The sequence below is a fragment of the Arachis hypogaea genome, chromosome 18 (assembly GCF_003086295.3).
Source record: "Arachis hypogaea cultivar Tifrunner chromosome 18, arahy.Tifrunner.gnm2.J5K5, whole genome shotgun sequence".
Lineage (NCBI taxonomy): Eukaryota > Viridiplantae > Streptophyta > Magnoliopsida > Fabales > Fabaceae > Arachis > Arachis hypogaea.
Window position 1 is genome coordinate 7,587,825 of NC_092053.1, and position 14,827 is coordinate 7,602,651.

Consider the following 14,827-nt stretch of genomic DNA (forward strand, 5'->3'; position numbering starts at 1 on the left):
TTTTTTTAAAAAGAACTTAATTAAGCTTTTTATTCAAAGCCACTATAAATCTCTATGCATGTATTAAAATTCCAATAAGGACCCTCTTACCTCTTAATCCATTCGAGGCAATATATTTTTGTAGAATGGAAAATTTTGATCCACGAGTACGTGGATGCCAAGCCACTACAGAATCTTGAAATTAAGGTGTAGTAGTTTGAATATGTATATACACTTGGCAAATATTTTAAGAGTATTTTTCGAAATTGAGGTTAAGAAAACAAATAGTTTTAAGAGTATTTTATTATATGTTGATGGAAATGGAAGATGGAAAGTGATTAATCAGTCAAACAGTGTAGACCTAAAATATAGCATATACTACTGGCTTGGTTGTTGAATTATTATTACTATTTGCTTCCCCCACAGGCTGCAAAATGCTATGTTAGTTCCACATCATAATGAAAAGTAGAAAGTTCCATAGATCTCAGAAAATTAAGGAGAAAAGGTTGCATCATCCACCATAATTGGTTCTATACTCTTCTATCTTCATCAATTAGTCTTTCTTCTTTGCTTTCTCTGGAAGATTATTCAAAGAAGGTGCATGTATGAAAGATAGATCCCTCCCTCTCTCTATATATGGATTGGAGGTGGTGATGGTGAAGTGCTATGAATATTTGTTGTATGAAGCTAACAAAACTGAGGTATTGGCGCGCCTCAATTTGAATACATGGTTACTAGGTAATCCGTAGCCATGTAATTTGATTGAGCCGCGTCAATATCTTATTTTTGCACTTCTTTGTTACCATCTCCACATACAGTCATACACACCCCCCAATCTCATCAAAACTATGGTATGTTAGTCTTTTTTTTCTTTCTATTCCTTCTTGATTTTCTCTCTCTCTCTTCTTGATAGATATGCATATATACAACCCTCTTTGCTTTATGTAATTTTAGAATTTGTAGAAGAAGGGGGAAAATGAAATCAAAGTTTCCAGCATAGTGTGGATTGTAGCTAGCTGCAGATGAAGCATCATCATGAAAGGGCAACATACATGGGGTATAAAAGGTAATAATTACACATAAATCATATTTTCATATCATCATGTAGCCATATAGTATATCATATACCAAAATCTTAGTTGGTTAGTTATATATAGGTCTATTGATCTGATTAGTCAAAATAAAGCAAAATTCGAGTTTAATTAGTGGGATTAATTGGAATTAAGAGGGAATAAATTAAGCAGAACATACGGCATATATATAAAGGTTTTGAAGCTAAGGTAGAATTCATCATTCAAGTGTGTATATATATATATATATATTAGATTAGTGTGACTTATTAGTGACCATATAAAATCCCTAGTACAGTCTGGTTTGATTCCATGTCTTCTGATCTATACCTAGAAGATATAGGAATTTAATTTTGTCAACCTCCCCCAACCTTTTTCCAATTTTAATTTATGTCATATATATAATATATATCGACTTAATTTGAATTACACGGATACTTATTGATGATTTTGTTTTATGTCATATATATTATTGATTTCCAAAACTTCAATGACTGAGCTAATTAGTTAAACTTTTATATGATAAGGAACGTAAATATAATTTCGTAGATATTATTGCATATATACACCATTATTGTGTATATATATATACATGAAGTAGGTAACTAGATATAAATTAAAATTGGCGTATTAGGTCGGCCACTGTAGTTTGCACTAACCATTATTATATTATATACTATCCAATATACCAAAAATCAGAAAAGAAAAAAAAAATCCTATAAAGATATATAGCTAGGCAAAAGATAAAGAGTAGTAGATTGATTCTATATATCAAGCTAAGGTCCTCTCTTATATATCTTTATACATTTTAATTCACAAAGGTATTAATATAAAAATAACTACAGTATTATTTATGAAGCTATCTAGTATAGTATATATCGTTTTAATTAAATTGCTCTTATGCTGAAATATAGAATTGTCAATTTGTCATCCTAATACGAACAATAATACTACATAATCAGTAAATATTATCATTTTGACTAACATTTGACTAATATAATTCATATTCGAAGATTTTGTACATAAAAAACATATCATTTACACTTATATTTATCAAAATTTGTACATAAAAATTAATAAAATTTATTTATTAAAGACAATTTAATATTTATACTAGTCAAATAATCATAAAAATTACTAAAAATCACTGATCTTAAAAATTTCTCTAATAATATTGTTACCACAACAATTGTGACTGATGAGGACTGTAATTTAGAACTATGAACTACACATGTATGAATCATAAATGTTATGTAACTTTTTTCGATGGGGTTGGAGTATTAGCACCAGTGAGAAGTAGCTACTGTAAAGAGTTAAGTGAGGGAATTGAAGAATGAATGAATGATGAGAATATGATAAAGACTGATTTGCAGGAAGGGGACATGGTAGAGTTAATGAAGGAGGAATCCTTCATTTTCTTGAGATGCTGGCTATTAATTCCTTCAAAGTTGAAGGTGCAAACTCAAAATGTGGGGCCTCTTTACCCTTTGCCTTTATGTAATTTTTGCTTTGCATTAATTTCTATTCCATCAGTTTCATGCATGTAGCCAAGTAGCACCAAAGTAAGCCATGATTAGGCCCTATCATCTTTTTCTCCATTGTGTATGTATATGTATAGCAACCTGTGTGTATTAGTGGTAATAAATAATTTAGATCTGAATATTACATTTGATGGTCAAAATAATATTGTGATTTTTAGGTCATTATTTTGATATTGTTTAGTAAATATACTATGTATACTTTAACCATTATATTATATTTGTATGTAGATACATATATATTGTTTAACTACTTATTTTTAATATATATTTTATATTTAATATATATTTTATACGATTAACCATGATTAATTTAGTCATTAATTTTCTGTGGTCACGATTTATACAGTTGATTTTTTAAATTATACGATTATATGGCTCTTAAGTTTGGTCTTTTTATTTGTCATCATCATTGATCACTTCCTAGTTAATTAGAAGAGTAATTTTATGTACCATAATAATTAGTGATGTGTAAATCTGTTATATAACTATACTACTTAAATAATAACTCTAATAGAAATAGATCTCCTGATCATTATTACTTTATTAGTAGTGTGTAAGATTTAAATGGAATAAACTTTTTTTTATTTTAAAATTATTATGTGTACATTAAAAATTAGTTATTAAATTAATTATTATATATATATATATATATATATATATATATTATTTAACTTATTTTTAATATATATTTTAATGTGTATTTTATATAAATAATTTTTTTTATGTATATGAGGATTATTTTCAGTTTCATGGTATAATTTTTTTATTGAAAATCTTGAGAATAAACAATTTTTAACAATTTTAGCCAATATTTTATCAATAAAAATATTAAATTCTCTTCAATAAATAAATTTACTGATTCTAAATTCGGATAAATATATGAATACAAGTTATATTAATTCTTATGTGTAAAATTTAGTAAATATAGCTACAAATTGTATATTTTATAACTACAAACTATTGCTAATTAAATTCTGATCCAAAATGAAGTGATGAACATGTAACATTACTGTTTTTCAATTTAATTTTTGGGCAAGGATGGAGTTATATATATGGTGAGACAATTAAGCTAGCTGTGCTGACAAGATAGATGATGATCGTGGACATAAATCAAAGTATCAAACCATGATGACTTCTTTTGTGTTAGTGACTTGTTCTAAGGGGACCATGATAGGATAATCTTTTAATAATAATAAAGAATTTGATTAGGTGACTAGTTTTGTTTAAGACGTCACGTTGATTCATTTATTATACTCATTAGATTAAAGTTTAATGAGATTTACATTTTATCTAACTATAGCTAGTAATAATGGGTTTATTAGTTAATTTAGTATTTTATTTGATTAAATATGTACAATAAAAATAAAAAATGAGATTTAAAATGATAAATAAAATACTTTGTTTTCTTAATAATTCTAGGAATTATATATATTATATTCGATAGTAAATAATAGATATAAGAGTATTTATTCATTTTGACCCTTAAAAAATTTCGGACCAGATATTTTAGTCCCAAACTTAAATTAAATATATGATTAGTCTCTAACAATTAACTTCTTCAGTCACTTAGGTAGGACAAAATAGTCTCTGATAATTCTAACAGGAGACAAAATGGTTCTTAACCCTCTCTATTCAAAAACGATATTGTTCTCTCCCAATTTTTCATCATATCTTACATAACCTTAACAGTCTAACACTGCAACTTCAAGCTACATAATGCACACACTGCAATGTTAATGTTCACAAGAAGAAAAATCTTCAACTTGTGCTCAACCAATTCATACTCAGGAAAATAATGACTATTATGTCTTTCAAGTACTTGTACTTTTCGATGAATCCCATGAATTTAGACAACAAGTTTGATTTGTTAAGACCCGTCGTCGTCGCCATCTCCCTCCTCCTCTGTTCTATCATCTCCATGGTCACATTATCCACCACTCTGATCGCTTCCTTTAACTTCTTCTCCACAGTAATAACTTCAGTTTTCATATGAGCGGCGACATTGCTCGATGTACTGATAGTAGCTTGGATGCGAGGTCGAAACTCTCTGCTAGCTTGGACTCCAGAAAAGAAGGAAAGAAGCACTCGGGATCTATTCCAAATGAGAATTTGCATATGATGTCAAAGGAGAATCTTTTCATAATGTTCTAATGTCCAACAATCTATATTACTTGTCGGAGAATGGAGAAAGGTGTGCCCTTAGAGTAGTTGTGGAACTTAGTCTTGAGGATGTAGTAGACGTTGTCGGAATCGGAGGTGATGCTGTTATCAAGGACGTAGAGATGGATACTTCTGGTGGTTAAAGTGCGAAGGAGGTGGGTGTACTAGTTATAGAGATTTGGGAAGTGTGTGATCCATGACATATTGAGGTAGGTGCGACAGGCGTGGCAGTTACATCATGACTTGATTTTGGAGGGATTAAGTACGATTTTTGTCTCTAAGGTATAGGCCAACAATTTTTTCCATCTCCAACATTTTTTTTGTATACAAAATCATCTCTAAGGTTTAAAATCAAGTTTTAAAATCTTCTTTTTTACTTAAAACTTAAAATTTTGGACCAATAAATTACTCATAACAAAAAAGATTATAAAATGAAAACATAAGATCAGAGAATGAGAGTGTTTCTGCTCCTGCGAAGGAGGAAGGTCGGGAAGAAGAACAAGGGAGAAGGGAAAAAGAAGAAGAAGTTGTTCACGATCCACCTCTGTCTCCGCTTTCGCTGCCAAAAATTAAAACCAAGTTAAACCTTAGAGACGATTTTAAAACCAAGTTAAACTTTAGGAACTATTTTGTATGCAAAAAAAGGTTGGGGACGAAACAAATTTTTTACCTATACCTTAGGAATCAAAATCGTATTTAATCCATCTTGGAGCTAAAGAGGAGGAAGGAGGAGATGGTGAAGAAGACTATAAAGATGAAAAAGGAGAATATAAATGTTAGAGTTATACAAGATACGATGGAAATTGGGAAAGAACAGCGTTGTTTTCGAACAGAGGGAACATGGACCATTTTGTCCTTCGTTAAAATTGTCAGGAACTATTTTGTTTCTATTAGAATTGACAGAATAAAAAACTTAAATAAGTGATGAAATTAATTATTAAGGATCAATCAAATAATTAATTTTAGTTAAAGACTAAAATTTAATCCAAAATTTTTTAAAAACTAAAATGTATAAATATTCCAGATATAATGAATAACAAATGATAGGTGAAACTAACATAATATAATTTTATATGAATGTATGCGTCTAACAAATATTTGGTCCTATTAAAAAGCTAAAATGAAAATAAAAATACTTGGCACTTAGCTTATTGTAATTATCAATGCATGCATTCATGCATTGAGGCCGTGTGACGTGAGAAAAGCATCATATATACATCACATAAAATTTTTTTGCCAATAGCATTTTGTTCAAGGAATCCAACTTTGTTGGTTTCCCGTACCGATCATTGTTATTTATTTATTATTTCAGTACATAAATTATTTTCATATTAATTAATTTCCTTTTCATTATTTTTGTTGTGGGTCAATTAAGATTTGGAGCACCTAAACATTTGGTTTGGTATATGTGGTGCGACAAATTGATTATTTGATAATAATCCTGCTTTTCTTCTGACCTTTGTCATGACTCCAAACAAATCAAAATCACTAGCCCCACAAAACAGATACGTTTGGATTTCAACAAAATCATGTTCATCTACCTTATCGGATTTAAGGTCGTCTATGAATTTTGTAACAAAAAAAATTGTTGAACAGTCATTAGAATTTATTATTTTTAATTATTAATTTAATTTATTTAGTTTAATAATTTAATAATATATTTTAATATATATTTTTAAATATTATTAATTAATTAATAATAAAAATAATAAATTCTAATAATCCTTTAGTATTTTGTATTCTTAAAACTTATCTCATATAATTTATATCTTACAGTAAAATTGTCGTTATTCTAATAATTTTTAGTAAAATTTAAAATTAAAAATTATAAAATTATATCATTGACAAATAATAACATCGAAAGCATTTCAAGCGTTCTAGACTTTTAGTATTTTATGTGTTTCAACTTTCAATGATATATATAAAGTAACATTTCTAAAAGTATATATAATTGAAATCAATAGCTAAATCAACTGAAACATCTAAAATACTGACAAACTAAAAATATTTTCAAAAACATTTCGCACATTTCTTATAAAGTAATTTAGCCAACAGAAGATTCAACTAGTCAACCTTTTCATATATATCATCAGTTAGTTGGATTTGATTCCTACATATTGTTTTTGTTGGTGGATACTTTTATAAGTTGTAACTAAGGTGCTAAATAGAAAATTCGCAAAACCAATAACATCAAATTATCACCGATATCATGTAAAATCTAAAAGCATACAAAATTATCATCAACAAATTAAATGTCTCACAAAAAGCTCAAATTTTTTTCTTTTGTTACGTTATTTTTGTTTTGGTCCCTTGGATTTACTGTTTAATTAGTTAAACTATTTTTGTGGGGATCACTATTATTCTATTTATGTTTTAAATATAGATACTAATCTATGTTTTTTTAAAAAAAAAAAATGGAAGAAACAAATTTTTTTTAACAAAAATATTATTTATACATTAAAATTAGCTACTAAAATCAGCTACCAATATATTTATGTATAAATATATGTATAGTTTAATTTATTTTCAATGTATATTTATATTCTAGCATATATTTTATACTAGTAACTAATTTTGATAATTGATTTTGATGTACATACAGTAACATAACTCTTTTTTTAAACATTGATTTGTTGTTAGATAGCTCTTAATATACTCAACTAGTTAAGCACATTCGCTGTAGTTGAGACTTTAGTTCAAGTGGTAAATGATTATGTGTCTCTTACATCCAAATTTGAAATTTGGCAAAGACCAATTAATGGATAGGATTCTTTAAGGCTGCGTTTGTTTATAGAGACAGGATATTGAGATATGGATACAGAGACACAAAATCATGTTTGATAGAGGAGATATGGACAGAGACAGTGTGTCCAAAAACACTGAATTAATGTATTTTGTGTCCATCCTGACAGAAAGGACACGGAGATACTAACAAAGAATACAACTTATTTTTCATTCTTTTTTTATTATTTTTGTTAATTTTTCATAATTATATCTTTTTATCATTATATTTTTTATCTCAAAATTTTTGAATAAAAAAATAAGAATAAATTAGATTTTTATAATTTGTTCTAATTTATCACCAAATAGAATATAAGAACATAAAATTTTGTATCTCTATTCATCAGTATCTTGTCCTATTTTGTTCTCAATGTCTTGTCCTATCCTGTTCTCAGAAACAAACGCAACTTAAGTGTTGCTGCATAAATATACAGTATGGATAAATTTGTAATATAATGTCTAAATTAAAATTTGGGACTATCTACATCAAAAAATACACTCGTTAGGACCAATGATTTTAGTCCAATCCAATCATAAATGTTGCCTAAAAACAATCCTAAGAGTTAATCATATAATTAAGAAAAAAGGGATTTATTAATATTTATGTACTCTAATATATTATAACTTAAAAATAATTGTAATCATCATGATATGTTTATTCATGACAGGTTGATCATAGACGTACGCCCCTAACACATATATCTAATTGTTACTTAACATAATCATTTAGCTGCAGTTTATTAGTTAGTTTTAAGTAGTTAGCATAATTTAGCAAGTAATAGAGTTAATTAGAATTAATTGAAATATTTATTAGAGTAAGTTATTAGGTACAGTAACTACATAATTAGCTAGATATACACATATATATAAGATAAACGAATCTACTGTGAATGATGAGTTTTGTCATTTACTGATTTAGCTTCTATCTCTCAAATTTCTCTTTTTTGATCTTTTAATTTCACACTCTCAAGCTACTCTTAGGACACTTTTAACATGGTGCGGTGAGCGTGAACTCTAAGAGAGTAGCGTGTGTGATAAACAGAAGATTGAGGGAAGGTGAGAGGTTGAATCTCTGCTCCTATTCACAATTCAAGTATCGCAGCGCTCTGATCTTGCAAATCAAATAAGATTAGACAGCAATGGCGGAACCGTACAACAACACATCTTCTGGTATTAATTTGTATGCATTGAGTAACATGCTGAATCAAATTGCTTCGATCCAAGCACAAATATCACACGAAATAGTCTCCGTTCGAATCAAGATTTGTCAAGTCCCTATTATCTGCATCCATCAAAAAGTACTGCTATTCCTCTCACTTCAGAAGTTCTAGATGGAAAGAACTACAGTTCTTGGAGTAGATCTATGTTGTTAGCATTAAGTGCAAAGAACAAATTGAAGTTTATAGATAGTAGCCTAGCAAGGCCAGAAAAAGATGATAGTGTATATGAATCTTGGCAAAGATGCAACACTTATGTGTTGGCATGGATCAATCTTTCATTGAGCCCTAGCATTCGTTAATTGGTGATATGAAACAACATAGCAAGTGATATGTGGAATGAATTGAAGCGGCGGTACTACCAAGGTGATAGATTTCGAGTGGCCGAGCTCTATGAGGAGTTATACACAATCTAACAAGGAGATATGGACGTCACAACATATTACACCAAGCTGAAGTCAATTTGGGAAGACATTGAGAACTTCAGATCGATCCCGTCATGTGAGTGTGGAACGAGATGCTTGTGCTCCTTGGGAATCATCAGGCAGTATAAGGTGGAGGATCAGGTAACACGATTCCTAAGAGGATTAAATGACCAATAATCAGGTGTAAAGTCCCAAATCATGTTAATGGATCCACTTCCTAACATCAACAATGTGTTTTCACTGCTCACACAGCAAGAAAGGCAGAATCATAGCCTTGAACCTATCTCAGACCCAAAGTTGCTCGCATACTCTGATTTTCACTCAAACACTACAGACTATAGTCAAGGTAGAGGAAGAGGTAGAGGTAGAGGAGGTAGGTATCAAGCTGGTGTAAGGAGAGGTGCAAGAGGCAAACTACATTTCTCATATTGTGAAAAGTTGGGGCACACTGTTGAAACATGCTATAAGAAGCATGGCCTTCCACCACACTTAAGGCAAAAGTATAGTGGAGAAGCTGTTGTAAATGCCATGGCCACAACAAACACTGAGGTAGAAAATGAACAACTCAATTCACAGTTGGGAGAGATTGAGAATGTCAATTTTGAATTTACTATAGAACAAAAGGAGGCTTTACTAGCTTTACTACACAAGCAAGAGGTAAAGAAAATCCATAGTGCAAACCAAATTGTGAAATTACCACAGTCACAACTTCATCAAGGTAATTTGGTACACATATTGCATTTTAAAACCAATGTGACAGATTTAAGGATTTCAAACAGAAAGTGCACTTCTTGGGTAATTAACACTGGAGCTACAGATCAGGTGTCATATGCCCTTGAAGATTTTAAAACCTATCATCAAATAGATCCAATTCTTGTAAAATTGCCAAACGGTTCTTACACTACAAGCAATACAATTGGAACTATTATTTTTTCTGAAAAATTGCATCTTGTCAATGCATTGTATATACCATCCTTAAATTTCAAGCTTATTTCAGTTTTGAAACTCACTACATCCCTGCATTGCACTATGAGATTCAGGACTGCAGTTCCAAGAGGATGATTGGCAAAGCTGAGGTTGTTGGTCTTTATACACTGAATACATATTGGTTAAACCTCACACAATCATGTATCATGAATGTTCAAAAGTCATCTGACAATAACATCTGGCATCTTAGATTAGGACACCTATCATTACATAGCATGACACAATAAAAAAGAACTACAATTTCATTACTTGCAATAATTGTTGATGTACCTTGTAATTCTTGTCATTTAGCAAAGCAAAGAAAAATCCCCTTTCTAGCAAGTAATAAAATTTCAGAGCATTATTTTTTAACTAATTCATGTTGACATATGGGGTCTCTCTCTTAACTCTCTCAATTGAGGGTCACAAATATTTTTTTACTATTGTCGATTATAAATCAAGGTATACTTGGGTTTACTTCATGAAAGCCAAATCAGATTCTTCATATTTGTTACAACTTTTATCAATTTGGCTAAAACTCAATTTGGTGAAACTGTTAAAGCAATTCGCGTTGATAATGGGGCAGAATTTATCATGTTTACATTCTATGCTTCAACTGGCATCATTAATCAAAGGACATATGTTGAAACCTCTCAACAAAAAGGAATTGTTGAGAGAAAACATCAATACATCCTTGCAGTAACTAGAGCTCTAATTTTTCAGTCAAACTTGCCACGTTGTTACTAGAATTATGCCACAAAACATGCAATTCACCTAATAAATGCCATTCCCTCTACATTCTTAGATAATAAAACACCTAATCAAGTTTTGTATCAAACCTTCCCTTCAATTTCAGATTTAAAAGTGTTTGGATATTTGGCATATGCCAATAGTGTCTCTGCTGGTAGAAAGAAACTGGATCTCAGGACAAGGAGGTGTGCCTTCTTGGGGTTCAGGGAAGCCACCAAAGGATTCGTGCTTCTAGACATGATTTCAATCAAATGTTTCTTTCAAGAGATGTAAAATTTTATGTAAGTTTATTTCCTTTTCACACCTCATGCACACAACAACATTCATAAAAAATTACAAGTGATCAAACAACATTTGCATTACATGACCCATTCACTTATCATTTAGAGAGCCCTCCGACACAATTTACTTTCCCCCTAAATGCACGAGATAGCATCATGCATTCACACACTCCCAGTAGCACAACACACCTGCACACACCAGCTACACCTGCTGCCTCTACTTCAAACACTATATCTCACACACACACTATGGCTAAATCCACTTTAGCTAGCTCTAGCACCACTAGCCATGCATCAGCATCTTATTTAGATAAGCAGGCTTCACATATCATTCCTCTTAGAAGATCCACCAGAGAAAGGAAACAACCTTTATACCTATCAGATTTTCAGTGTATGAACATCTCTACAACTTCACTCAAACAATATCCCATCTCACAGTTTTTGTCCTACCATGCACTTTCACCATCACATAAGGCATTCTCTTTGGCCATCTCCACCGACAAAGAACCCAAGAACTATGAGGAAGTTGTATTTGATGCGAACTGGAGGAAAGCTATTGAAGAAGAATTAAATGCACTGTAGCATCTCCAAACTTGGCAATTTACAACTCTTCCACCACACAAGAAAGCTATTGGCTGTAAGTGGATCTTCAAACTTAAACATAATCCAAATGGCACTATTGATAGGTACAAAGCCAAGTTAGTGGCAAAGGGATTCACACAAGTCGTGGGCATTGATTATCTAAACACTTTCAGTCCAGTCATGAAGCTTAGTATCTACGACTTGTCCTTGCTCTAGCTGCTGCAAAAAGGTTGGTTTTTAAAGCAAATTGATGTTAATACAGTCTTTTTACATGGTGATTTAGATGAAGAAGTTTACATGCAAGTTATCCAAGGCCTGAATGCACCCCCAAAGTCTGTTTGCAAGTTAAACAAGTCCCTATATGGACTCAAACAAGCTAGCCGACAGTGGAACAACAAGCTCAAGTCTGTTCTCCTTGAGCATGGTTACTTGCAGTCAAAATCTGATCATAGCCTATTCACCGAATCACAAAAGACTGGATTCACTGCTCTACTTGTCTATGTGGATGATGTTGTACTTACTGGCAATGATTTAAGCATACACTAGACTTGCTGAGAGATTCTGGGCTTGAAGACTGCAAGCCTTGCACCACACCTGTGGGTTATAGTGCCAAATTGACCAAAGATGAGGGGGAATTCCTCGATGACAACACTGAATACAAGAAACTTATTGGCAGGCTATTGTATTTAGCTAATACAAGGACTGATATTAGCTATGCAATTGGAAAATTGGGTCAATTTTTAGAGAAACCAACCACACTACAACTTAAGACAGCACATAAAGTATTGAAGTATATTAAAATGTCACCAACAACAGGTCTCTTCTTCCTTGCACAATTAGGCTTGCTGGTAACGGGATTCAATGACTCAGATTGGACAGCGTGCCCAGACTTGAGAAGGTCAACATCTGCCTACTGTTTTTACATTGGAAGCTCCATTGTCTCTTGAAAAAGCAAAAAGTAGACTATTGTTGCCTCTTCCTCAGCCGAGGCTGAGTATCGAGCTCTAGCATCAGCAACTCGAGAGACAATTTGGATGAAGAAAATACTCAGAGACTTGGGAATGGAGTTGCAGAAACTAATAAGCATGTACTGTGATAGTTAGGCAGCCATCCACATTGCATCCAACCCGGTATTCCATGAAAGACTAAATACATAGAGGTTGACTGCCATGTTGTCAAGGACAAGATGCTGGAGAAATTAATCCACCTTCTACCTATCTCAACTTACAAACAAGTTGCCGACTTGCTGATTAAAGCACTTGCTCCCAATATATTTTCCAATTTGTTTGGCAAGTTAGGATTGCAAAATATTTGCACCCCTAACTTGAGGGAAGATGTTACTTAACAGAATCGTTTAGCTGCAGTTTGTTAGTTAGTTTAAAGTAGTTAGCATAATTCAGCAAGTGGTAGAGTTAGTTAGAGCCAATTGAGATATTTATTAGAGTAGGTTATCAGGTACAGTGGCTGCATAATTAGCTAGGTGTACACATGTGTATATAAGGAAGCCTACAGTAAATGATGAGTTTTGTCATTTACTGATTTAGCTTTTATCTCTCAAATTTCTCTTCTCTGATCTCCCAATTTCACACATTCTCAAGCTACTCTTGCAGCACCTTCAACACTAATCTAAATATAGAAATGTACATGTAAAGAAAAAAAAAACATACACACACACACACACAAAGGTAGTGGATATATGTGTATTGTTTTCCTTTATCAACTTAGAGTAATAAACATTATTATAGTCAGTTTATGGAAAAGTATGAGGAGCCAATGTAGTTACTATACAATATGTACAATGGGGATATTTTTGTAATTAAAATCAAATGATAATTAATGTAATTAATTATTATTTATTTCAAATTTCAAATTCAACCGAAATAAGGATTTCATAATGCAAAACTAAAAACTGCCAACCCTATCCCTTATTTGCACGGATTTGCTTCTCAAATATTTTCATCTCTCAACGGTGCCGCCCCGCAACCCACAACAGCCGCCATCGCGCATAGCCTCAGGAGATGCCGCCGTGAGCACCGCGAAAGACTGAGCAACACCATCGCACTGCATAACTGCCTTCCTCTCCCCCGAGTGAACGGAATTGCTTCTCCCGCAGTCTCATCCTCTCTCACCGTGCTGCGCCGCCACCCACAACAGCCCCCGTCACCCATAGCATTGGGAGATGCTTTCGTGCGCACCGCGAATGCCCTTGCATCACCGTCACGCAGGTTGCGTCATTGCATAGCCCTAAACCTGCCAATCGGAAAAGCCCCTCCCCTCCAGCCGGTGACGTTTTACCCTCCGACGTCTTTTTCGTTCCCCTCTTGGACTACAAAAGGTCAGTATAAAAATATTATTCTACTCTATAGATTATGTTTGTGTGACACCTAGGGTTCAGATGTTCTTTGATTTTAGAAACCGAGCACCATGGAAATTGATCTCAGCACTGCAAGAAGGGGTTTTGCAGCAAGAATTTTTTGCTCTTCTGCTAAGCCTAAATTAATCAGGGCTCAAGCTTCTTCTGGTTTTTCTTCTATTGCTGATTCATGCCTTTGATTTGTTTGGTTTATTAGATATATTCTGAGATTTCTATAAAGTTAATCAATGATATGTGAACTATGAAGTGGTTGATTTTGATTTGCATATACACATGTATATTGGTTATACGTGATTTTCATTTTCATAGTTAGACTGCTTACTTGATATCTGATTTTGATGTTGAATTGCGGCAAAGTTTTTCTATTTAGACCCTTCTTGTCTATGTGAATGTGTACTCATTTAGGAATATTTGAGAGATTTTCTTACTAGGACTCATTTCTTTAATTTGCTTCTTGATTAATTCTTACAGAATGTTAGATCAATGATTATGGTCAACCGAAAAATATAGTTTGGATATGTAATTTTTCTAAGTACAATTAAGCATTTTGCAAAACCATGTGTTAATATGTAGTATTATCCAATATAGCTGCTTTTTGTTACATCTCTTGATTTGATGGGTCTTAATATCATAATATGCAGAATTTGCATATTGTGAAGAAGCTTATGCCTCTCAAAAAAGTTTCTTATTGAAGTTGTATT

General features: G+C 32.1%; 1 long non-coding RNA gene across 1 annotated transcript; it reads left to right on the forward strand.

The window, feature by feature from the left end:
- Nucleotides 1-487: 487 nt before the first annotated feature.
- LOC140181606 (uncharacterized) lies at nucleotides 488-2,755 on the forward strand. The gene is made up of 3 exons (XR_011876576.1): nucleotides 488-830; nucleotides 934-1,045; nucleotides 2,423-2,755. It is a non-coding gene; the product is annotated as an uncharacterized lncRNA (long non-coding RNA).
- The last annotated feature ends 12,072 nt before the right edge of the window (nucleotides 2,756-14,827 follow it).